At 39.2% G+C, this 26,872-nt stretch overlaps 1 protein-coding gene across 5 annotated transcripts in view; it reads right to left on the bottom strand.

Annotated features, from left to right (window-relative positions):
* The window catches only part of LOC137250200 (apyrase), a 296,228-nt gene extending 269,883 nt beyond the window's left edge, over positions 1-26,345 (bottom strand). For 4 of the 5 annotated variants that reach the window (XM_067782612.1, XM_067782613.1, XM_067782614.1 and 1 more), the window contains exon 1: positions 26,199-26,345. The gene's annotated coding sequence lies outside the window, so the exon portion shown is untranslated. The remainder of the gene's footprint in view (positions 1-26,198) is intronic. The other variant, XM_067782611.1, reaches the window with a different exon arrangement.
* Positions 26,346-26,872: the final 527 nt, after the last annotated feature.

The raw sequence follows: 26,872 nt of genomic DNA, 5'->3' as shown, positions 1-26,872 counted from the left end.
TTAAACGTAATGTTCATAATAGATCAAAAATTTTACAAAATTGTAAGGTGTCTATCAGTCACAAAATATACCAGAACGACTAATTAGGCTGTTTTTTCTGTTTTACTTTTTTTTGTTGCAGAAAGGGTATCAACCCTGCACCAATAAGCCCCCCGATCTCCACGTAAAAGAGCTCTTTTAGGCAGGCATTAGGGTGTGTTTTAAAACTTTTTTTTTATAACTCCAATTGAGTAGATGAGAATTTGGTGATTTTGGCGACAGAAAGACCCAGAATATAGTCCAAAAGAATATTTGTCATAGATCTCTTTTATACGAAATTTTCTTTTCATTTATGTGCACATTTTGATTTTTTTTTAGGTTTATTATATTTATTAGCCTCTTTATACGTTCATAAATACTGTTTTTAATACGTTTATTTTTTACTTTTATATGTCTGTGTAAAGATATATATTTTTTTTGCGAGAAAAGAACCCATATGTGTTAAACTCAAATTTACACATATATATATATATATAAGGTAAGTTGTTTGAGGAAAAATATTGTAACGAATTTACTTGCAAATCCTCTTATTTGCAATCCTCTGCTAAGTTCGAATCACTAAACTGTTGAATAAATAACTCCAATATTGGATAATGGAAAAATGGCCTTTATTAAAGTACTTCACAATACACTCAACTATGCAACGAATAGCTTGCTTAATAACCACACTGATTGATAGCTCAATGAAACTCTACTATTCAAAATAATACTGCTATTGCTCGCTAGATATCGTCTTAATCGCAACTGCTTGACAACTCAAATCAAACTGAATTCTTCTTACTTGCCTGCACCGCTTTTATAGTTTACGCTGCATACTTCTAGGCTCTTCGATTTCCAGAAGTTACTAGTTGTTTCGGCTACAAAATCGCCAGCCACAATTACGTGCACAAATTATTGCTCTCTCTTGTGACAACTCAGGTAAGGTATATGCATGTGTTTGTAGTTTACAGTCTCCCGCACACACATAAGCGTATAAGTAAATTCATCGGTGTGTGACATCTCATCTCTTGCTGCCTTGTGTGTAAATGTTGCTCGTCGGAATGTGTACATATGTGTAGACGCAATTATTTATTCGTTTATGTAGATACATAATGATTGAATTATTGATGTGCATTCACGTCACTGCTTAGATCGGCTTAGAGCTGGCAGCACTCCTTAGTTTTGCTAATATTCGTAACAATATTATTGAATCTAAACGAAGCTTGATTTTTTTGTATACGATTTTATTTCATTCGTGTATAGATTTTAAGATTATGTTCATTAAAATGCGTTATTGAAGTGAAAAGAGAAGTAATATGGTTTGCTAATTTCTTTTGGGGCGGGATGTAAGGATGGAATGATGAGGAGGTAAGTAGGAGTATGGAGCATGGCACTAGGGTGACCGCAGAGTAGGTTGCACGATGCGAGCGGTCCAAGGTTGGGTGGGATTCCTGTTGTGCGGTGGGAAGGTGAATCCGAAGAGGTTGAACGGAAGAAAATAAATATATGTGTGCGTCCGGTTCCAAGATGGCGGGTTGAGAACCACGGCCTGCCAAATGTACTGAGCTAGCTAGGGCCACCATCGGGAACCAAAGCAACGTGTACGTGACAAATCACACACTTTCCACTTCAATAATAGAATTTAATTGTAATAACGACTTGATAAAAACCATTACTCAAGTAGTCATAATTGGACTTGAAATACTACAGGGTGTCAATTGCATTCAACTTCACCAAAATTCGGTACTCCAACTAAAAAGTTGAACCGATAAAAACATCTGTAAAATTTTGCCATTTTTTTTTTACTTTTTTTCGGTAAATTGTTATCGGATTCTGGTGGGAGAGAGGGGGGTTTGTCAAGCGCAAAAAATAAAAAATTCATCCCACTAAAATTAAAAATGGCAAAAAAAAATAGAAGTAATTGTATAAATAAAAAAATTAATAGACTTCTCATGAATTTAGGGGTGGGCACTTGCCCCCCTGCCCCCTGTCTACGCCCTTGATATTGCCGGATAACATTCAAATATTTGCTGGTGCGGGAATAATTTAATTATTTAACCAAAATATTTTTACATGTGTTCTAATGTATCGTTCTTATCGGTCAATTCTACTAAACGATGTCCCACCAGCTATAATTTTAACATATCTAAACATATCTACGATTTGTGTATTTTTGGGCTTGATGGAAGGATTTGAAAGAGCGTGATGAATTTGCTGAGCGTCTGAAGAAGCGAGATGAGGGTAAAACTCGGAAAGTATTGGAATCCAGCTCTAGTCGTAAAGCTATCGAAGAGACTGCAAAACGGCTAAAACTTGAACATGAAGATCGAGACAAAATTCTGTCATAGTTGCGCGTCCTTTCACGTCGAAAATATTTGGAGTAACGTAAAGAGAATAAAGTCGCTGAACCAGGAACAATATTCTTGCCATAATTCCAAGGGCTTTTGATTTCGCCCTGCAGAACTTTTTCATTTTCTTCTACTTAATATGGTAGGTGTCAAATCCATTTTACAAAGTTTTTTCTGAAGTTATATTTTGCGTCAATAAACCAATCCACATACCATGTTTCATCCCTTTTTTCATATTTGGTATAAAAATATGGCATTTTTCCTTCATTTTTCGAAATTTTCGATATCGAAAAAGTGGGCGTGGTCATAGTCGGACTTCGACCATTTTTTATACCAAGATAAAGTGAGTTCAGATAAGTGCGTGAACTAAGTTTAGTAAAGATATATCGATTTTTGCTGAAGTTATCTTGTTAACGGCTGAGCGGAAGGACAGACGGTCGACTGTGTATAAAAACTCGGCGTGGCTTCAACCGATTTCGCCCATTTTCACAGAAAACAGTTATCGTCATAGAATCTATGCCCCTACCAAATTTCACAAGGATTGGTAAACTTTTGTTCGACTTATGGCATTAAAATTATTCTAGACGAATTAAATGAAAAAGGGCGGACGTCCATTTTGAAATTTTCTTTTATTTTTGTATTTTGTTGCACCATATCATTACTGGAGTTGAATGTTGACATAATTTACTTATATACTGTAAAGATATAAAATTTTTTGTTAAAATTTGACTTTTAAACAATTTTTTTTTTAAGTGGGCGTGTTCGTCATCCGATTTTGCTAACTTTTATTTAGCACACATATAGTAATAGGAGTAACGTTCCTGCCAAATTTCATCATAATATCTTTAACGACTGCCAAATTACAGCTTGCAAAACTCGCTTCCCAAGGCAGTCGGTTCTATGTACCGGAGCGACTCGGGATTTTTCCCGACCAAGGACTGTCATTTCAGTGTGACCCCATCTAATTTGTTTCGTCCCTCCCACAAATTGTCATCCTCCCAGCAGCTCCTTGCAGCAGGACTGCTCCATATTCTCTTACTCCGGGAAGGCATCGAATCCAATCCGGGTCCGTCTCCTGACCCCGGTCCTAAGAAAAATGGTTTTGCTGCATTTGCCGGAAAAGAATCTTCTTAGGACGGTCATACTCTGTTCAGTGTGTCTCGTGCAAGGGATGGTTGCATCGGACAGGTTGTTCTGGGCTTGATCCCAAAACCCGACGTCCACGTAACTTTTATAAATCTTTTGTGGCTCCTTGCTGTTCACGCCCAAGGGCGTCCCGTAGTCTACGTCTAGCCCCCCCCCCCCCCCCCCCCCCCACTACCTTCCAGCAGCCCCGCTGCTCAGCAAGCCACAACAAGTACCCGCTGCTGCTCGCGCCCTACGGCGCCAACAACTCAAACAGCTGCTACCACTCATAACTACAATCTTCGTAGTAGAGTCGGAAGCAATGCTGAGCAACAGCCCCTGCCCCCATCTCCCCCCCCCCCTCTTTTCCGGCAGCAATCGTGTAGGTCAGGGAAACAGACTCTTAGTCCCTACCTCCGTTTGCACCGTTTGCCAGCATAGAATATATATGTTTGCGACATCCGCCCAATGCAGCTCCTGCCTTGGGTGGTGCCACTTCCCTAGATGTTCTGGTCTCCGCGACGGCAACCCCCCGACGGGTTTCATCGCGCCATGTTGCCAGGTCGCAAACCCAAATCATCCGGGTACCCCAATGCTTGCCCAAGGACGCCCAGTCCTAGGGCCACAACAGCAATTGCGTCCTGGCCTTCCCCAACCCAGGCGTAGTCACCCGTCACTTACCCCCAGAGTGGCGACGTCTCCCCTTATGCACTTCAGAATTCTGCAGTTAAACTGTAATGGACTAACTGGGAAGATTACGGAGATAGTTGATTTCATTAAGCGGCACAACATCCGCATTGCTGCGATTCAAGAGACTAAACTCACAGCAAGATCTGCATTGCAGACCTGCTCTGGGTATAACGTCCACAGGAAAGACCGCGAGAGCGGAAATGGAGGCGGTCTCGCGTTTATCATACACCACTATGTGCAATATTGTATATTTGATCCTGGCATCGACCGCAGGGACAATGTCTTAGAACGTCAAGGCCTATCTGTCCGGTCAGGCGATGCAAACCTAGAAATCATCAACATCTACATCCCTCCTGCCACCTGTTGCCCCAGTGGATACCGCCCTAATATCAGGGCCTTACTCACTGGCAACAATCGCATTATCTTAGGCGATTTCAATGCCCATAACGATCTATGGCATTCAAACTTGCGGGCGGACAGTAGGGGTGAGATGTTGGCGGATCAAATAGAAGAAACGACGTTCTGCACAATAAACGGAGACGGCCCCACACGTATGGTAGGAAGCTGTCACAGCTCGCCAGATATCTCAATCGTGAGCGCAGAACTCGTAAACTGCGTCAACTGGCAGCCGATGACAACATTGGCATCCGACCACCTGCCCATAATTATTTCGCTTGAGCGTAATGCCGACTTCATCGTCACTGAAAAACGCACTTTCATAAACTTCAAAAAAGGAAAGTGGGAAGAATATAAATCCTTTACAGACAGCCGCCTAGCTGCCCTCCCTATCCCGACTGATGCCCGCCAAGGGGAGCGTGCCTTCCGTAAGGTCATTAAATCCGCCTCGGCACATTTCATTCCCGCCGGGAGAATTCCCGAAATCCGGCCCCACTTCCCGGCGGAGGCCGCAAACTTAGCGAGAGAACGTGACCTTATAAGACAGCTTGACCCAGGCGACCCCCAAATAAGGGATATAAACCAACGCATCAGATTGCTTGTAGATGAACACAAGCGGGCGAAATGGGAGGAGCACCTAAGAGGTTGTAACCTCTCTACCGGTGTGGGTAAAATTTGGTCCACCGTAAAGTCCCTATCGAATCCGACTAAGCACAAAGACAAAGTTTCCATCGCCTTTGGCGACAAAGTGCTGTCGGACGCGAAAAAATGCGCGAGCGCTTTCTGCCGACAATATATAATGCATCCTACGGTCGACAAAGATAGACGGAGAGCCAATAGACGCGCACATAAACACAAATTCAGCGCGTCACCAATCACCATCACCGCTAAAGAGGTTGAGGACGCCATTGGTCGTGCTAAACCATCCAAAGCAGTGGGCCCAGACGGCATAGCCATGCCGATGCTTAAAAACCTAGGGAAAGAGGGGTCCAAATATTTATCGCATGTCTTCAATCTGTCTCTTTCCACCTTTGTCATACCTGAGAAATGGAAAATGGCCAAGGTGGTCCGCTACTAAAGCCTGGGAAACCAGCTAACATAGGTGAGTCGTATCGTCCGATATCTCTCCTATCGCCAGTGGCAAAGACGCTTGAAGCCATTTTGCTCCCTTATTTCCAAGCAAATTTGCAGCTAGCCCCTCATCAGCATGGCTTCAGAAAACTCCATAGCACTACCACCGCGCTAAATGCCATTAGCACCCAGATAAATTGCGGTTTAAATCAATACCCCCACCATAGAACAGTACTCGTAGCTCTAGAACTATCAAAAGCTTTTGATACGGTCAACCATGGCTCGTTACTGCAGGACCTGGAAGGGTCTACCCTTCCCCCATGTCTTAAAAGGTGGACCGCAAATTATCTGGGTGGTCGGCAGGCATCGGTGCAATTTAGAAACGAAACATCAAAATCAAGGAGAATTAAACAGGGGGTGCCACAGGGTGGTGTCCTATCCCCACTTTTGTTTAATTTCCTCATATCTAAGCTACCTTCACCACCGGAAGGAGTCACAATCGTTTCCTACGCCGATGACTGCACAATAATGGCCACAGGCCCATGCCCAAAGATCGATGCGCTATGCAATAAAATAAACGGCTACCTCCCTGATCTCTCCAGTTTTTTCGCCTCGCGAAACCTGGCATTATCACCGACTAAATCTTCCGCGACCTTATTTACAACATGGACGCCCCAAATGTCGACCATTTTGAACATCCACGTCGATGGCACTACGCTACCGACTGTCCGACACCCCAAAATCTTGGGTGTGACGTTTGATCAGGATCTACATTTTGGTGAGCACGCAGCCGCAATTGTTCCGAGAATTCAGAGCCGTAACAAAATCCTCAAATCCCTCGCTGGCAGTACTTGGGGAAAAGATAAAGAAACGCTCATGACTACATACAAAGCAATTAGCCAGCCGATTACGTGCTACGCGTCACCCATATGGTCGCCAAGCCTAAAAATCACCCACTGGAAGAAACTACAGGCCTGCAAAAATACTGCTCTCAGAATCGCCACGGGCTGTCTTCTTATGTCCCCAGAACACCATCTGCATAATGAGGCGAGAATACTCCCCATCAGGGAGAGAAATGAGATGCTGACCAAACAGTTCCTGTTGAATACCCAGAAACCTGGGCATCCCAACAGACATCTGATTGATGAACCAGCACCGCATAGGGGCTTAAGGAGTCATCTCCGTAAGCATTTTGAGGAAATACGGCACCTGAGAACCCAGCCGTATGAAGTGAAAAAACACAAGCAGGTCCTTGGTGAACTCCATAAACAGGCGTCGGACCTTTATGCCGGGAATTGCCCGGTGAATCCAGTGCTTAACGAAAATTATCCAAAACTTGCGGAAGAGGAACGCATACTCCCCAGGGAAACGCGTGTCACTCTTGCTCAACTTCGTTCTGGATACTGTAACAGGTTAAACTCTTACCTATCCAGAATCAACCCCGACATACAAAATGTATGCCCCGCTTGCAATGTGTCCCCACATGACACCAACCATCTCTTCAATTGTAATGTGGAACCAACGCCTCTAACACCCCTTTCCTTATGGTCCACCCCTGTTGAAACGGCAAGTTTCCTTGGACTCCCGTTAGAGGATATTGATGACAATTTGTGATCGGTCGCGGCTATTAGGTGGGGCGAGCATTGCTACAACAACAACAACAACAACAGCTTGCAAAACTTTTAAATTACGTTATTTTAAAAGTGGGCGGTGCCACGCCCATTGTCCAAAACTTTACAAAATTTCTATTCTGCGTTATAAGGTCACCCCACCTACCAAGTTTCATCGCTTTATTCGTCTTTGGTAATGAATTATCGCACTTTTTCGATTTTTCGAAATTTTCGATATCGAAAAAGTGGGTGTGGTTATAGTCCAATTTCGTTCATTTTAAATAGTGATCTGAGATGAGTGCCCAGGAACCTACATACCAAATTTCATCAAGAGACCTCAAAATTTACTCAAGTTATCGTGTTAACGGACAGACGGACGGACATGGCTAAATGAATTTCTTTTTTCGCCCAGATCATTTTGATATATAGAAGTGTATATCTTAGTTTATTCCGTTACAGATTACCGTTATGAGAACAAAACTAATATACCCTGTGAGCTCTGCTCAGCTTAGCATAAAAACTTTCACTTTATCCTCATACTGCACATGTGTGCAAGCAATTAGTGAAGCTTTAAGGAGCTTAGTAGACGATTATTAACTACTATTAGCCCTGTTGGAATCAGAACTGAATGCTGGAAATTTGGCGCTACATAAAATGTTATTCTACGTAGGACCCACTCTAAATACCAGGCATGCTTAACCAACGAAACGATATCATTTCGTTACGATAATCAACGTTAATAAACGAAACGAAGTCATTTCGTTTCGTTTATTAACGTTAAGATCGTCAAATTAACGAAATGATTTCGTTTCGTTTTCTGCCATATCAAAACGAAATCAAATCGTTTATGTTGATTATTAATTTCAAACTATGCTGGCAAAGCTGATTGATGGCGGAGTCATTAAAGGTGAAAGCATTATCCAAGCTGATTGCAACTTTTCTCATGAATTTTGACAGTACGAACATTTCTCAGAGTATTTTTGACATTACCACCAACGAATTACACAAACAAATTACATAGAGTTTGTGTGTGTATGTGCGCTCGTTGTTGCCACCTTACGGCTTCACCATGGCTAAAGCATTGCCAGCACAATTCAAACATAAAGTATCACGTTTCTGTTAACGTTTTTAACGCTAACGAAAGCTTTTCGTTTCGGTTAAAAACGAGAGACAATTTATCTTGATAATTTCTTTATCGATAATATTTCGAAGTGTTTCAACGGAAACGGTGGCAATTTTTTGATAAACGATTAGCTTAACGTTAAGGTGCATCCCTGCTAAATACAATGGAAGTTTTGGCTGATGCAGTTTCGGATATTTCAGAGAATGAGTTATGTGGCGGCCGAGCTATAACCCTACTCTTCAATAAAATCAGTGCTTTGACAGGTGATAAGGATTCACTAAAGATTGTCATACAATTGACGCAGTTAACAGCTGAGCTTTATATGAAAATTTTCAGTTATGGGTACAAAAATGCGAAATTTACGATCCCCAACAAAATTTTTTGGCCGAAAAAAAGAAACGAAGTTATACGACGGGAAGAGTTGCCTGAACATTATTCAGCCGGCTATTGGGAGAAGCGTTATAAAATACGTCCTGAACGTATACCCTGCTTCCTGGAAAAGGTTTTCGATATACTTTTACGTACCGACAAATATTTGAATGTTATCCGGCAATGTTAAAAAATCAAAAGTTACTCGTTAGCCAGACGCATAGTGTTTGGGCTCTATAAGATATCTATCTAAGTGATAAAAATATTGACATTAAAAAGAAATTATATAATAAGCCCAATTATTTAAAAGAATGTAATCAAGCTTATTTAGTTATTTTTTAAAATAAAGTAAAGAATCGCTTAGTAATTTTCTTGAAGACGAGACACTTTCACTGGAATGGGAAGCCATTTCTTACCCACATCCTTCGGATAATGGAGAATTTTCCATTTGTTTTCACTGATTTTCTTGTTGTTTTTGTTACATCCAAATACTTCACAACGCATTATTAATATGATTTATTAATTAAAACTTTTACAAATCACACCAAATACACGTATATCAAAGCACGGCTAAATGAAGAGGGTCAACGCCTACGTCATCAAAACAGCTGATCTAATGTTTTCATGCGCATTGCCAAATCTTCATTTGTGATTCGTGAATTGCAACAACGAGAAAGCGCTAATAACCATTGCATTGTGAATGAAACTAAATGTGATATCTTATCTGTCAACTGCCTGACAGGATGTTCAATAAGGCTACTTTTTAGCGTTTTAACAGGGTGTTCAATATGGCGGCGCATAAGAACGGCTATCTGCAGCGGGTGATAGAAAGAGATACGGAATGAGACAGCGATAGTCAATTACAAATCAGGTGATCCAATCACTTTGAAATTTTGACGTCTATGCAGAAGATATCACACTTAGTTTCATTCACAATGAACCATTGTAAACCTTAACAACCCTGCAAAAATTGTTGGATTACGTGTTCCATTTTCTGCACGTTGGAGTACTCTAACAATACTCCTTTGCAATGCGTTTGCGGACCACCATCAGCCGATCATTGCTCGTTTTTTAACGACCGTGATCACGACACGATGACGATCGAACAGAGTTGCCAAAAGTAAAATATTGCATACAAATAACTGATAATAAAATTTTACTATGGCAACTCTGATAAAATGCAACCGCGCACTGGTTTTATGTATACATACTATAGTATAGAGAAATATTAGTTTCTTTATTCACGCAAATGCTAAATAACATAAGAATATTCGTAGTAAAAAATATAAAAGTTGTATTGCCCCTCTTCATTTACCTTCATTTTAAATTAAATTCACTCCGATAATTCTTTCCGACACAATTCCTCTTTAGTACTTTGGCATATGATCCTCTGTGGGTGCTCCATGGAGTACTACAGTGAAAGTACTTTGGAAAGTAATCTCACATATGTTCTCTATGGAATACTCACAAACAAAACAAGAGTGGGATCACCTACTCCTCTCCTAGGACATCGCAATGTTAATTGGAGCACATTTTTTGTATGAATACAGATTAGTTTTGGAATACTCCTATACTCCCAAAGGAGTATTCCTTACATTATTTATGGAGTACTCGCGTTTTTTGAAGGGAAGTAGCGCAACTAACAGTCGATCGTTAAAAATTACCACACACACAAACATCATTAATGGCCATATTACGAAAATCTTGAAGGAAATTCAAGTTAAATTTTTAAACAGACATGCACTGTGATAATTTTGGATATAAAGCAGTTAGGACACCTTTTTTGCAGTAATTAAGAGAAAATGTTTGCTTATATTCAAGCATTTAGTTTTTTCTTCATTTATCTTTAATATTGATACAAAGATTGATGGTATATTGATGCTATACAACTCTGCTCTTCCTGCTGTTTCTTATTCCACTTCATTCGACTGCCTTCCACTCTATTCGCAACATAACCTCAATTTAATTCCAAACTATATAGTAAACAATGCTAATATCTTTTAAACGGTTGAAAAAACATATCTTCCGATTTTGGAATCTTAATCTTGACGAAAATACTCGTATCCCTATCGACATGTGCGACCCGAATTTTAGGTGCGAGACTTAAGTTGCACTATTACTAAATTTCGCAATTTAAAAGCTCAGTTTTCATAAACTAATAGCGTTTTCTTTTCTGAAATAAATTGTTGCCTAAGTAAATGGTAAAGCCTTAATAGAGTCATAGTACAGGTTTACAAGTATGATATGTATGAGAAGGAAACAATTCCTTTCTCTTTCTAACACACTGCAGTTTGCCACTTCGGTCAGTGTCAAACTATTGTGGAACTCAGTGGAACCTGCGTGGAACTTGCGTTTGACACTGAACGAAGTGTCAAAATTACTGGGGTTGTTGTCGTGGAAAGCGACACAGGGAAACAAAAAATGGAGCGGAATATCAGATATGGGTTGTTGTGATGGTAAATTTTTTGGAACCAATTTAGTATGAAAATGTAGTGCACCTATATGGGTCCTACAGAAAATTATATAAAAGTCTTGAATTGGGGTATATGCGAACGCGTAGTTATTCCAGCATTAAGAATACAAACACGGGTGCTAAGTTTTTGTACCCGTTCAAAAGTTCTCCGCGAAAAACAGTTTGAAACCGTGGTCGACTGCAATAACCCGTCCAAAAATGTGGAAAGAGAAATGAAAAGACGCGTTTTGTCCTGTTATCAATAGTCCAAAGAGAAAAAGTATTCGAATTATTGGAAGCGAGGCAAAAACGCGTCTATTAATACCTCCCCCGACGGTTTTGGTCGTGTTTTAGCAATCGTCCCCGGTAATAAAGTATCACAATTTGTTAATTAAAATTGTCCAAAATATATGGACATTAAAAAGAGATGTAGTTAAGTGCTCGTTTGAAAGTAAATAAGTATATTTCTTTGTAATATAACAATAAAAATTTTAAGCAGTTTTCGATAGCAGCTACTAAACTTTTTTTGGTCCTAAGAAGTACAACAGTGCCAAATAGCATCCACAAAAAAAACGAACAAAAACAAGCATTTTATCAGGAGAACGTGACTGTGTATGTGCGTGCTGCTACATATCCTACTTGTAGACCTGTACTATGAATAGAGTTAAGGCTCCATTACTGATACTTAGCATAGACTTGACTTGGCTTGCGAACTGTCACTTACAGTTCTGTTAAATTAACATTGCATGTTACTGATTACTCAAAACTTAACTTGACTTAGAAGTCTGTTGAATTTTGATTTTCTATGTAAGTTCTAAGTGACGTTTACATTTTGAGATGCCATTTGTTTGTTTCCATTTCATTTTGACATTTTGTCATACAAATTGACATTTATTTAGAAATAAATTTCAACGCTGATTATGATGCCAGATTTTATGCGCCAAGTGGAGTATAATCGTGGCTAAGTTGCCAAGTTTACGCCAAGTCAAGTCAAGTCTATGCTAAGTATCAGTAATGGGGGCTTTACTCCTACCCCAGAAAATTTTCAACATTTATAGTGCATACAAAGAACAATTCAACTCACCATATTCACTCATATCACAAAGTACACAAGATTGCGCATTGCGCATGCAAACATTAGATCAGCTCTTTTTATGGGCAATTCTTACGTCATTATCTTTCATTCACTCAACCAGTCAACTATGACGTATATGCGCAGAACGAAGCAATTTTGAACTCGTGAATGCGCAATCTGGGTAGGTGATTTGTGTGAGCGAATTGAGAGTTTCACAGAGTTACACTGCCACACCGCCATTTTAAACAGGGTAAAAGTGTAACGCTTTTGCGTTGCGAGCAGGCAAAAATTTTCACAAAAGAACGAAATACCCCGTAAAGGCGGTGCCTGTTTTTTAGAATAGAACAACAACCCTTGCGCAGCGTACAAAAAGCGTAACACTATAGCCAGAAAACGCTATAAAAGTTTCTTAATTCGGTATCTACTTCACGTCTTTATCAGTGAATAAAAGGGCTTAGTAAAAAAAATTAGTATGAGAAAAAGGATTAATCAAAAAGAAAGCGCCACCTGAGAAAAATGGGTAATCTGTTTTGATATTGATTTCGTAAGACATATTCCTTATAACTGTTCTAATACCCAGATTGGTTGTCACAAATATGTGTATACATGACAATAAATGCAATATAAGTAAACCTATACTAAGCCTTATTCAAAATGTTTTAAAGAAAACCTTAAGCAAAACAAAGAAAGAAAAATGAACCAATTGTGTGTGTATTGAACGAGTTACATACACCTTTTAACGGTTATTGCAACACAAAAGTTGACTTCGAGGGGAAAAAAAACTAACATACTAAATGTATTCATACGTAAAGTTTTTAGGGTTATTAGTTTGTTGTTTTTGTTGTAGCTACGAATTTTATTTCCTTATTTATTTATTTAATGTATTTATTTATTTTAATTGTATTTATTTTAATTTGATTTACATTAATTTTAATTGTTATTTTATTTTTATGACCGTTATTTGATAGTCTCTATTATTTTATTAAACCTGGTTTTATTATAGTTTATTCTATTTTTGGTATACCTAAGCTAATGATGTTGTATTTTGTTCTGTAATTTCTATCATTATTATTTATAATCTTTATTACCTTATAAAATCTTATTTATTATAGGTTATTTAAAAAATGGTTTATTTTCCTTTTGGTGCATTTAATTTACTATATGATCTTAATTGTTGAACATGCTGCTCAACGCCTAAAAGTAGATAAGCAAAAATGTTTGCATTGAACTCAAATTACAAAAAAAACCAGCTTCAATGCCTTATACTGTTTTCACACAGACGGCTTATTGAATAATAAAGGCAGTTTTCTACATTAAGACGCTTATTGAGCTCAATCTTCGCTACAAAATTCGATTATATAATTATTTCATTAGTAGCTAATCGAATGCCTAATGAAGTCAAAAGCACAATGAAACTCTGTTGGCAGCGTTCCGCTTCTTAAAGCCTTCCGCGATTTACAACCAGATTGACTGAATTTTGTGTGTGTTAGTGCAGTCGGGTGGCTTCGTGACACACGTATTTGTTGTCGGCTACACGTTGATGAAAATCAAAAATTTTTGATTTTTTCATTTGACGCTAGCTTATTTGATAGTCGCGGGGTGTGATTGACAAAACGCAGTGTTGTATTTAGGTTGTGTCGACATTCAAAATGAACAAGTGCGCGGAAGAACAGCAATTCATATTAAAATTTATTGAAAATTATCAATGTTTAGCAGCTTTATGGAATGTAAAGCTTTTATTATTATTTAATAAAATTTTTATTATTTTTTTTATTATTTAATAAAAGTGCTGTAGTTGCAAGTAAAAAAAAGTCATCATCCGATGACGGCATATTCACGTCCGTACTCTACAGTTTCTCAATGCAAATGTTGATTGATGGCTTTTTATTTGATAGTCGCGGGGCAAGCGTCAAATACCCGACACGCACACATACAAAAATTCAGTCCATCTGGTTGTAAATCGCGGAAGGCTTTTAGTTTTTGATGTGTACAGTGCTTAAAAATGTCATTTGTCAAAGTAAATGTCATTGTCTACATGGCGGAACGATACAAGGTGGCCGCATCGAACAGCTGATTACAACCTTTTTTATTTGATTTCATACATCAACTACCGGCGCAGTACGATTTTGACATTTGTCCATCGAATTAACAAGTACATGGAATTTTTTAATGTTTGTAGGTATGTCACCATGCTGCCACCTTGTATCGTTCCGCCATGATTGTCTGTCATCCCTACAAAAAATTTGGTCACAAAACTTACCCACGCCCATGCAAATGTGACTATGAATATAACCTGCGGCTGTAAAATGACTAGTCAAATGACGTGGATTGACGCGAGCGTTTTTGCAGGGATGTAGCATTGTCATTTTATTCGCTTGACATTTAATCCTTCATACTAATCGAGCAGTTACTTCTGTGTGAAAGCAAAAAATTTACGATTTCATTAGAAGGTGAAATGAGATCATTAAGTTTCTGTGCGAAAACAGTATTAGTTTATGTTTTCAAATTATCAAATTTTTATCGATCTGTTATGCAACCCTGGCTTAAAAGGGGATACGCGCTTATGTATGTATGCGATCTTATTTATACATAATATGTAAATTTTTGTTTTCTTCAGTTTACTAAATTAAATAAACGCTAAATACTAATGTGTGTGTAGATGTATACCGAGACGCATCTGAGGCTAAACAAAACAAATTAATGCATAAAATTTGCTTTGCTAAAACTGACTTGAAGCTACATTGGTAGCCTCACCCGAATGAAAATCAAAGTCAGCAATGCCACCCGTTCGCTTATTTCCATGAAGAGAAGGTGTCATACTGGTTTCTACCACAAACGGCGATAAATAGAGCCCTTGGTTTTGAGCCGCAAGCTTTAAATTTGGCATGTAGGTTGGCTACGTTGAGCTTGCTCACGATACCCACATACAAACTTTGAAAAATGGGTGCGGCAACGCCTGCTTATAAAAAATTGTTTTTCTACTTTCGCTAGCGGTATCTCCACTAGAACGTTTAAAGGTAGCATTACGAAATTTGATGGGAAGGATCCTTATTCAAGGTTGATCTGCTTGCGCCAACAAATCGGGCAAAGGAAGTGACACACATACACATATGTACGTACGTATTAAAATAGAAAGGACATTTGATTTGGACACCCACAAAAAAATGTATGCCTTATGGAAAGGATTGTATTGTTAAACTAGTTCAGTTTAATACAAAATGCGACTGCGCTGAGGCTATTAGACAGACATATGTAAGTAGGGTTCAATTTTCTTTCAAACACAACATTATGCATAATGCATATAAGTGATGTAAAATGAGACTTACATAACGTCTAATTATACGACATTAAACGAAGCCATCATAACTTTTACCGGTTATCCGTACTCCTTGTAATCGCTAAAATAATTTTCTTGGTGGGTATGCACGCACAAATGTAGACAATTTCAACTTAATTGGTTATTGCACCAAGAATGTTTTAAAAGCGTGTTTTAAAGCTTCACGACTCCATTTACATCTAAACTGTGTAATACATATATTTATTCTACTACTTGGCAGCGACTCACCCGTAGGCTGATACCTACTTAGCCGGCAAGAGGCCGTACTGTGGGCCTCTGCTACGCCGGCTTAGTTCCTGGTGATGTTGTTGCTGGTAGTTGTTGTAGCAGGTAGGTTGTTGTTCCGGTAAGTTGTTGTTGCCGGTAAGTGTTGTTACCGGTAAGTGTTGTTGCCGGTAATTGTGGTTGGTTTGGTTGTTGCGATAGAATCTTGATGTTGATTTTGTGCAGGCATGCTTAACCAACGAAACGATATCATTTCGTTACGATAATCAACGTTAATAAACGAAACGAAGTCATTTCGTTTCGTTTATTAACGTTAAGATCGTCAAATTAACGAAATGATTTCGTTTCGTTTTCTGCCATATCAAAACGAAATCAAATCGTTTATGTTGATTATTAATTTCAAACTATGCTGGCAAAGCTGATTGATGGCGGAGTCATTAAAGGTGAAAGCATTATCCAAGCTGATTGCAACTTTTCTCATGAATTTTGACAGTACGAACATTTCTCAGAGTATTTTTGACATTACCACCAACGAATTACACAAACAAATTACATAGAGTTTGTGTGTGTATGTGCGCTCGTTGTTGCCACCTTACGGCTTCACCATGGCTATAGCATTGCCAGCACAATTCAAACATAAAGTATCACGTTTTCGTTATCGTTTTTAACGTTAACGAAAGCTTTTCGTTTCGGTTAAAAACGAGATACAATTTATCTTGATAATTTCTTTATCGATAATATTTCGAAGGGTTTCAACGGAAACGGTGGAAATTTTTTGATAAACGATTAGCTTAACGTTAAGGTGCATCCCTGATTTTGTGTAAGTTGTGATGGTGGTATCGCGCTGAGTTGGCGGTGTCGGTGGTGTTGGCGCTTGTTTTGGTTGCTACACGTTGGAAGCTTTTAATAAGCCTATTTGGTAATCGTATTTGTCAACTAATGTTAGGCGTAAAGCACAATTAATCATAAAAGGATTTATTTAATGTGCCAACTGCATCACTAATGCCAACTTATGCTGATGACGATGGAGATTAGAGTTGAAGAGGCATTGAATATAATTTAAATTTAAACTGTGGTTGTTGAATTAATAACACATATATTATAGAACGCTGATATTTGTATCTTTTGTCGGTTTCACTTTATTAGGCAGTGACGATACACTGAGTGCCTTTTTCTGTTTGTCCACTTTTGTATGCAGTATATTCTAAATGCCGACACAGTGCCTTAATAGAGTTGTACTCAATGAGAATTAATTACTTTGCGGCGAATCTCCATCTCGTTGCACATTTCACATTTTTTGTTTTGCTTAACGTAACCAATACACAAATTTGCACAAAGAAATTTTTTGTCGTTTAGATTTTTCTATTATAGCTTCAATTGGGAACTTCAAGTTTGTCAACCTTTGACATATTTCCAGTGGAACTTCACTTAAAATTCGTTTAAATTGTTGCTTTGTTATTGCTTTACATTCAGTAGCTTCTTTGCTATTTAACTTTAAATTTGGTTAATATGTGCAGATAAAATTGTGGAACAAAGTTTACTTATTGTGCAGTTCGGCGTTAACACACGTCCACTCACATTCAGCCCTAATTTTTTTTTTTTACTCCCTCCGACCACGACCACATCCGCGCGCAATCTTTTTAATAATCCCCTTTTTCCAAAAAAAAAAAAAAATGGCGCACCACGCCATCATGGCGTTAAAGAAAAAAATCCTTTCCATTATATGGATGGAAAAACACAGTTATCTAACTGTGGCGGCTATTATCGAATGGTTCAACTTTATGGTTAGCTCATCTCTACAGCGTTATACATGCCTTGTTCCGACTGTCAGAACCTTTGTGTTGATGTTAGGCGAATGTAAAGGAAGCATACCATTTGCAACTCTTGTGTCGTGGGAGCATTATGCGCTAAGTTAGATGGATTTATTAATAGATGTAGTTTTAAATGCGATGGGGCAATTTTTCTACTAAAAGAATATTTGCCACCACGCCGTATTTAATTGTCAATGTGTAGGTTACAGTTTGCGCTTGCCATCTCCGTTTGACAATCTCTACGCCAGCACAATGACAGAAACCCAAGTCAGCTGATGAGATGAGCCTCCTACACAATTGAGCCATCTGATATTGAGAAATCGTCAATGTCATTGGAATTTTTGGCGATGCCACTAGTATGGAAAAAAAATATCGTTTTAACCACCCCAGGCAGACATGAGTGAGGTGAATCCTGAACTTTTCACCTATCACTAGCCAACTAGTATGTTCAAAGGGTGAATCTCCCAAGTGGACCATAACAAATTATAAAAGTAGAGCGCGTGTTAAAATTTTAAATAATCAATTAGTTAATCCCAAGTACATGGTTTGCCTTAAATTGAAAGATTGTGCTCCACTTTTATAGTTTTAAATCTCAAAATTCTTTTATAAGAGCTATTGTTAAAGTTTTTTAGTCAAAATTCAACAAGACTATGTCTGTATTAAAGGAAAAATCGTCTTCTATTTTTTGTTCCATTTATATAAAGGTAGTCCTTAAAATTTTTTGTATCATCTTTTTATTTATATTAAAATATTAACGATAAAAAGACACGATTTAAAAAATAATATTTATTTATTTAGAAACTTATAATTTATTTAATAATTTGGGAAAAATTTTTAAACAATGTGACATCAGGACGGACAAGGCGACAGCTGTTTCTATTATACCTTATAAATCTCTTCAAAGCCTTTTCTCCCGGGATGGGATTTGAACCCGCACTCCTACGATGGTTGAAGTGTTACAAACGCATTCAGCCACGTCATGCCTTAGTTGTTGTAAACTTTATCCCAATTGCCTTCCTTGCATATTTTATTCTTTTACACACTACATACTTTGTATGTAATCATGTGTTAAAGATATGCTTGTTGTTGCAGCGGTTTCAAAGAAACTGGTATTTTTACTTTTGTTCTATTTATAGAACTACAAAGAATTAACCATTGCTGACCATTTGTATGAATTAAGAGGGGGTTGCCCTTATTGCTTTAAATGCATGAAAAACATTTATTGAAGCAATTTTTTTTTTTATTAGAAACGCAAAATATGAATTACCGTTATATAATTGTTAGGGGTTGCCATACGCCGTATGAAATAAACGTAAATTATTAAAAAAAAAACTAAGAAAAGCGCCGCAAGCGAAAATTTCTAAATTTTAAATTTTATATGAAATATACGTAAGTTATATAAAAAAGCGCCCCGGCCAAAATTTGCAATAAAAAATCGTGCAATTTTTTATTCCAAATTTTCTGTTTTTTTGTGAAATAAATATACGGAGTTGAATGGAAAAGGTCATTTTCCTCGTTGATACTATTGTAACGATTTTTACTTGCAAATCCTCTTATTTGCCCTCTTGCTAGGATCGTATCGCTAAACTGTTGAATAAATAACTCCAATATTGAATAACGGAAAAATGGCCTTTATTAAAATACTTCACAATAACACTCAAACTGTGCAACGAATAGCTTAATAACCAAACTGATATCTTAAAGGAAACTGACTTTCAAAATAATAGTGCTATTGCTCGCTAGATATCGTCTTACTCGTAACTGCTTGACAATTCAAATCAAACTGAATTACTTCTTACTCGCTGGCGCCGCTTTTATAGTTTACGCTGCATACTTCTAGGCTCTTCGATTTCCAGAACTTACTAGTTGTTTCGGCTACAAAATCGTCAGCCACAACTACGTGCACAAATTATTGCTCACTCTTGTCACAACTCAGATAAGATATATGCATGTGTTTGTGCATTGCCGCTCCGCTGCTCGTATACGTACATATGTGTAGACGCAATTATTTATTCGTTTATGTAGATACATAAAGATTGAATTATTGATGTGAATGTTTGTAGTTTACAGTCTCTCGCGCGCACATAGGCATATAAGTAAATGCATCTGTGTGTGACATCTCTCTGGGCTGCCTTATATATGTGTATACTTGATTTGATTATTAACGTAAATACTGCTTGGCATGGCCTTAGCATCGCCTTAGTGATGGGATAATTTAGTGATGCTAATATCCGTGACACTGCCCTCCACCTAAGTCTGATCGTCCCGATCAGACAAATCTCTCGATCTAAACGTTGCTAGCCTTTCCAAATGGACCACCTTCATTTTGGTTCGTGGTTTACCGATGGTTTGTATGCGGTACACTACATCGTTGATCCGTTTTACAACTTTGTATGGACCTTCCCAGTTACACTGCAATTTTGGGGACAAACCTTTTTTTCGTTGTGGGTTGTATAGCAGCACCAAATCTCCTTCCTGAAACCCTTCCGAATTAATTGCTTTATCGTACCTTGCCTTCATTTTGTCACTCATAATCTTTGCTCGTTGCCTTACCAGATCGTGTATCTCTCTCAGCTCTTCTTCTAAGACATCAGTGGATTTCTTGACATTCCTCTCCGCATCGGCATCTATCCCATACTTCAAATCAGCTGGCAGTCGAAGGTCATTGCCAAAAATTACCTTTGCGGGAGTTTGGCCCGTTGTGTCATGTACTGCCGATCGGTAGGCCATCAAGAATAATGATATGTGTGTATCCCAGTCCTTATGGTACTTGTCGACTACTTTCCTTAAATGCTCCTCCAATGTTCTATTGAAACGTTCCACCATACCATCGGACTGAGGATGCAATGCAGTTGTCCGTGTTTTTCGAATGCCCAACTTCTTGCACAGTTCTTGGAACACAGCTGATTCAAAATTCCTGCCTTGGTCAGAATGTAACTCCATTGGTACACCATACCTTGCAACCCATTCGTTTTTAACCACTTCTGCTACTGTTTCTGCTTCTTGGTTTGGGATTGGGTATACCTCTGGCCATTTACTGAAATAATCCATAACCACCAGTACGTATTTGTTTCCGCGGTTGCTAGTAGGAAATGGACCTGCGACATCCATGGCGATCCTTTCAAATGGTGCACCTGAAATATACTGCTTCATCTGGCCACGACTTCGGGTTTTGGGCCCTTTCGCTCTGTTGCATACCTCGCAATTGGCAATCCACTCGGTGACCGACTGACGGCAACCAACCCAATAGAATCTCTGCTTAATTTTCTCGAGTGTCTTCGTGATACCAAGATGGCCTCCACTTGGACCATTGTGCAACTCGCTGAGCACGTCAGGAATCCTCTTTCTAGGAACAACTATAAGTTTCTTCTTGCATTGACCATCCTCACTCTCCCATACTCGATGCAAGCAACCGGATATCAATTCCAAACTGTTCCACTGTGCCCAATATGACTTCGCAATGGGACTCTCTGCTGACATATCCTCTCTGCTTGGTCTTTCGTTTCGTTCGAGCCCTTGCATAACATGTGACAGATCTGTATCTTCTAGCTGACACTTTCTTAGTTGTTCCTTGTCCCATTCATCCGTACACGTTATAGTCATTAGCCGGACATCTATAATGTCTTCTTTAGCCTCGGCCTTTGAACAGTGCTTGCATTCCAAACTACATGGCCTTCGTGACATTGCATCGGCATTTCCATGGGTACTACCTTTTCGATGCTCAATGGAAAAGTCATAGCTTTGAAGTCGCTCGATCCACCGTGCCAATTGTCCTTCCGGATTACGGAACTGCAGAAGCCATTTCAATGCTGCGTGATCTGTCCTGACATGGAATCGCTGGCCGTAGAGGTATTTGTGAAAATGTTTAATGCACTCTACCAATGCCAACAGCTCTCTCCGCGTAACACAGTAGTTCCTCTCTGGTTTTCCAATCGAACGGCTGTAATATGCAACTACCTTCTCCTGTCCATCGACCAGTTGTGATAAAACGCCTCCTATAGCATATCCACTTGCATCTGTATCTAGAATAAATGTTGCTCCTGGAATCGGATATGCTAACATTGGGGCAGTGCACAAACGCTCCTTCAATGTTTGGAAAGCCACTTCTTGCTCCTTCTTCCATTCAAAAGCTTTGTTTTTTCTTGTAAGCTCATGGAGGCTATGGGCTACGCTGGAAAAATTTGGTACAAATCGGCGGTAATATGTGCACAGCCCAAGAAAACTTCTCAATTCATGTAGGTTCTGTGGTCTTGGCCAATCCTGTACAGCCTCTATTTTTTCGTTCGCAGTGCAGATGCCCTCTGTCGTTACCTTGTGACCCAAATAATTGACTTCCTTTTTAAACAGCGCACACTTTTTGGGACTTAACTTCAGACCAGCGCCAGCTATTCTCTGGAAAACTTCCTCCAAGTTCTTAAGATGTTCATCAAAGTTCTTGCCCAATACGATGATGTCGTCCAGGTACACCAAGCATGTTTTCCAATGTAGTCCTTTCAGTACCTGGTCCATGAGTCTCTCAAAAGTAGCTGGTGCATTACAAAGTCCAAAAGGCATCACTGTAAATTGCCAAAGACCATCACCGACACTGAAGGCTGTTTTCTCTTTATCTTCCTCCTTCACCTCCACTTGCCAGTAGCCGCTTTTCAAGTCCAGCGTGGAAAACCATTTCGTACCAGATAGCGAGTCCAGAGTGTCGTCAATTCTTGGCAATGGGTAGCTATCCTTTTTCGTTACGTCATTCAACTTCCGGTAGTCCACGCAAAACCTCATTTTTCCATCCTTCTTTTTTACAAGTACTACCGGTGAGCTCCATGGACTAGCTGATGGTTCGATGACGCCGCTGTCGTTCATTTCTTGAATGATTTGACTCACAACTTCCCGCTTCGCCAGTGGAACACTACGTGGAGCTTGACGGATCGGTCTCGCATCTCCAGTGTCAATTTGATGTTTCACAACGTTGGTGCGGCCTGGTTTAGAATCATCCTGGTCAAATATGTTCGCGTACTTTAGGAGCAGTTGTTTTGCCTTACTCTGATATGCTTCCTCTAGCCGAAATTAAGTGGCACATCCATGTTCTTATATCGCATCGTCTTGCTTTGCATATCGATCTTGATGCCTTGGTTGATTAAGAAGTCCACTCCAATTATGATTTCATCAACAATACCTGCCACTATAAAATTGTGAAGTACCGTGACGTTCCCAATTGCTACTTCACATTCTACTTCTCCAATTACCTGGGTGTCCTCTCCCGTGGCTGTACGTAATCTTGCTCCAAGCAATGGTCTTATCTTCTTGTTGACTAAATCCGCTCGAATGATGGAATGAGATGCACCCGTATCTACAGTCAGTAACCGTTCCTTTCCGTCCACATGTCCTCCAACAGTAAGATTGCTTGACCTTCTTCCAATTTGCGAGATAGAGATTATGGGGCATTCAATTGAGGGAGCCAGCTGTCGCCCCTTGCGGCTGACTCGCTTTAGTTTAACGATTGAGTGGATTTGGAGATTTGCTCGTCTCCTTCAGCTCTGCGTTTACGGCCACCCACATTGTTGGAACTATTGGAATTGCTACTGCAATGACGTGCAATGTGACCTGGGTTACCGCACTTGAAACATTTCATAACTCCGGCATTTTTCTGTTGTGATCCCTTCAGAGCTTCCAAAATTGTATCTACCCACTCCGGCCTTTCTACTTCCACACGATGAGCTTTGTATGCTGGTTTACTCAATAATGACGCCGTTTCCTGGGTCAATGCATGGGATACCGTTTCAGAAAATGTTTGCTTTGGGTTCGCGTATGTGGCTCGCTTCGTTTCGACGTCCCGTATGCCATTTATAAAGCTCTGAATCTTCACTCTTTCCGTGTATTCCACGGGTGCATCCGCATTTGCAAGATGAGCCAATCTTTCAATGTCCGAAGCAAACTCCTGCAAAGTCTCGTTAGCTTTTTGGTAGCGGTTTTGCAATTCTATTTGAAATATCTGTTTCCTGTGTTCGCTTCCGTATCGCCGTTCTACAGCAGCCATCAATGCGTCATAACTGTTCCGTTCGTACTCTGGAATAGTCTGTAAGATTTCCGCGGCAGGCCCTTTCAGTGCCACGAACAGAGCTGCAACTTTATCTTCAGCATTCCATTGGTTCACTGCTGCGGTCTTCTCAAACTGTAGCTTAAAGACCTGAAAAGGAACAGAACCGTCAAAGGATGGTGTCTTTACCTTTGGATTACTCATTGAAACTGCTGGGCGATTTAGTTGCAACTGCTCGATACGTCCTCTCAAAGCATCCACCTCGGCCTCGATTTTATCCTGTCGACCACTGAAGCCTTCATGAAACTGGGTTAGTTTTTCTTCCATATGCGCTTCCAGTTTAGATGATATACGGACTTCCTGCTCTTCTAGTTGTGTGGAGATCTGAGATGATATCTGTTCTGAAATTTGTGAAATACGCGTTTCTTGTGCTTCAATTTTCGATGTTATTTCTGACGACATTTCTGCAATACGTGTCTTCTGTTCTTCCATCATGGATGTTATATCTGTCTTTTGCGATTCCAGTTGAGAAGCCACTGTCGATGTTTGAGCAGATATTGCAGCCAAAATCATGTTCAAGTCTGTGCTCGTAACTGTCTGCGATGTTTCGTTTTTCTCTTCAATTTTTGTTACTTCCTCGCCATCAAGATGAAAGTCATACTCTTCCACATCAATTCCTTCCGCTTCCATTGCCTCTCGTAGCCGTGCCTGAAGTTCAAGTTTAACGCCGCTTGTATTCAATCCACGGCTCTCCAACTCCTTCTTTAGTTGCTGGATCTTCAATTCACTGAACTTTGCCATGTCCTTGTTGTCCTCCGGAATTTATTCAACAATTCCTCTTCTGACACCAATTGTAACGATTTTTACTTGCAAATCCTCTTATTTGCCCTCTTGCTAGGATCGTATCGCTAAACTGTTGAATAAATAACTCCAATATTGAATAACGGAAAAATGGCCTTTATTAAAATACTTCACAATAACACTCAAACTGTGCAACGAATAGCTTAATAACCAAACTGATATCTTAAAGGAAACTGACTTTCAAAATAATAGTGCTATTGCTCGCTAGATATCGTCTTACTCGTAACTGCTTGACAATTCAAATCAAACTGAATTACTTCTTACTCGCTGGCGCCGCTTTTATAGTTTACGCTGCATACTTCTAGGCTCTTCGATTTCCAGAACTTACTAGTTGTTTCGGCTACAAAATCGTCAGCCACAACTACGTGCACAAATTATTGCTCACTCTTGTCACAACTCAGATAAGATATATGCATGTGTTTGTGCATTGCCGCTCCGCTGCTCGTATACGTACATATGTGTAGACGCAATTATTTATTCGTTTATGTAGATACATAAAGATTGAATTATTGATGTGAATGTTTGTAGTTTACAGTCTCTCGCGCGCACATAGGCATATAAGTAAATGCATCTGTGTGTGACATCTCTCTGGGCTGCCTTATATATGTGTATACTTGATTTGATTATTAACGTAAATACTGCTTGGCATGGCCTTAGCATCGCCTTAGTGATGGGATAATTTAGTGATGCTAATATCCGTGACACTATTTATAACATTTTTCATTCGTTGGTACTATTTCAAGCATCTGGTAGCACCAAGCAAGCAGTGAATTGGATAAAATAGCTGTATGCTTGTGTGCGCGGAAAGTAGACAAGTAAATTATTAAATTTCACAAAAATACGTAAATTTAAACAAAAGAAAAGAGTTGTTTGTGGTTTTGTAAACATTATAGAGTGTACTTTTGTATAATTATTGTGAAAGTGTTCGTATGTAGATAAAAAGTGACAGTTATACCATGGCAATTTTAACAACTAATTACTAGTAAATTGTTAATAACAATTAAAAATTACTCACTGATTTTCTTTGGGGAACTCCCTGAGAACCTATGTGCAAAATTTTAAAGGTCAAACCCCTTTGGTTTACGAATAAAACCAATTGGTTAATGTATAGCCAACCCCAGCCCCCTTCAGCTTGTTCGGAACGTTGATCGTTAGATTGACAGCGATGTAGGGCCCCTAAAAAGAACCAAATTAAAGGAAGGTACCAGCGGAGCAAACGGGATCGTAAATAACCACCTTTGGTTCAAATGAAGCAAAGTGGCAAGGTGCCCCAGGTGATATTCTATTAAAAAATGTAAGACGCGATAACCTCCGAAGGGATTTTAGGCCGAGCTTCTCTTCCAATTTGCGTCGTGCTCCTCTTGATTTTCCCTACAAATTGGCTGGACCTACATGTTTTATGCCGACTCCGAACATCATCTGCAAAGGATGAGTTTTCACTCAGAACTTTTCATCGCAGAAATACACTCGGAGCGCTTGCCAAACACTGCCGAGGGCCGACCCCGCTTTAAAAAATTTTCTTCGAATTGAACCTTATTTCTAAAATTTTGATGGTGCTTTGCCCGGTGTGAACCCAGGGCATACGGCGTGGTAGGCGGAGCACGCTACCATCACACCACGGTGGCCGCCTATAATATTATATTGGCTTCATATAAAACTTACTCTTTTACATGTTATAAAGATGTCGTCACTCGTGAAATAATAACAATAATTTTAAGTGCTTTTAAAGCAATTTTTTTCAAAACTGATTTTAAGAGATCACTTGTTTAATTTATATTTACTTACTAATCCACAATGAATGCACGTACGGTTTGGTCAATGCAATAAAACAAACGATATATTTGTCATTACAGCTGTCAAAGTGAATGCGTTCAGCTGCATAAATATAACAGGATCTTCACTGGCGATTGTTTCTTTCATACTTGTTTCAAAGAGGATAGATATAATAAGAGCCGTCACTCGTTATTTTTTAGGCATTTACTCGATGTAAACTGTGGGGTAGTCGCTACTTTTTTTTTGGGCGAGATGTTTATAAATGTCTTCTATACATTTTCATGGGGTATTTGTGTTTATTTTTCCGACTGTATTTAATTAATTATTTAATTCTCTTTCCAAAAATCACGTTTGTATAAAGTGCTAAGGCTGGGTAACACAGCACTGTGCTGTGTTATTGTGTTAACACTCAGTAATGTGCGGCACACACACGCACACATCGATTAATTTATAACACAGTGGCACACTCGATGGCACAAAGCTGACTGTTTCTATAGCACAGAGAATGACACTCAGATCGTAAGTGCACATTCATACATACATAGTCCATTGTGCTTGTGTTT

Source organism: Eurosta solidaginis, chromosome 4 (genome assembly GCF_040869045.1).
Source record: "Eurosta solidaginis isolate ZX-2024a chromosome 4, ASM4086904v1, whole genome shotgun sequence".
Classification (NCBI taxonomy): domain Eukaryota; kingdom Metazoa; phylum Arthropoda; class Insecta; order Diptera; family Tephritidae; genus Eurosta; species Eurosta solidaginis.
Note: the sequence above shows the minus strand (reverse complement) of the source record. Positions and strands in the feature narration are given on the sequence as shown.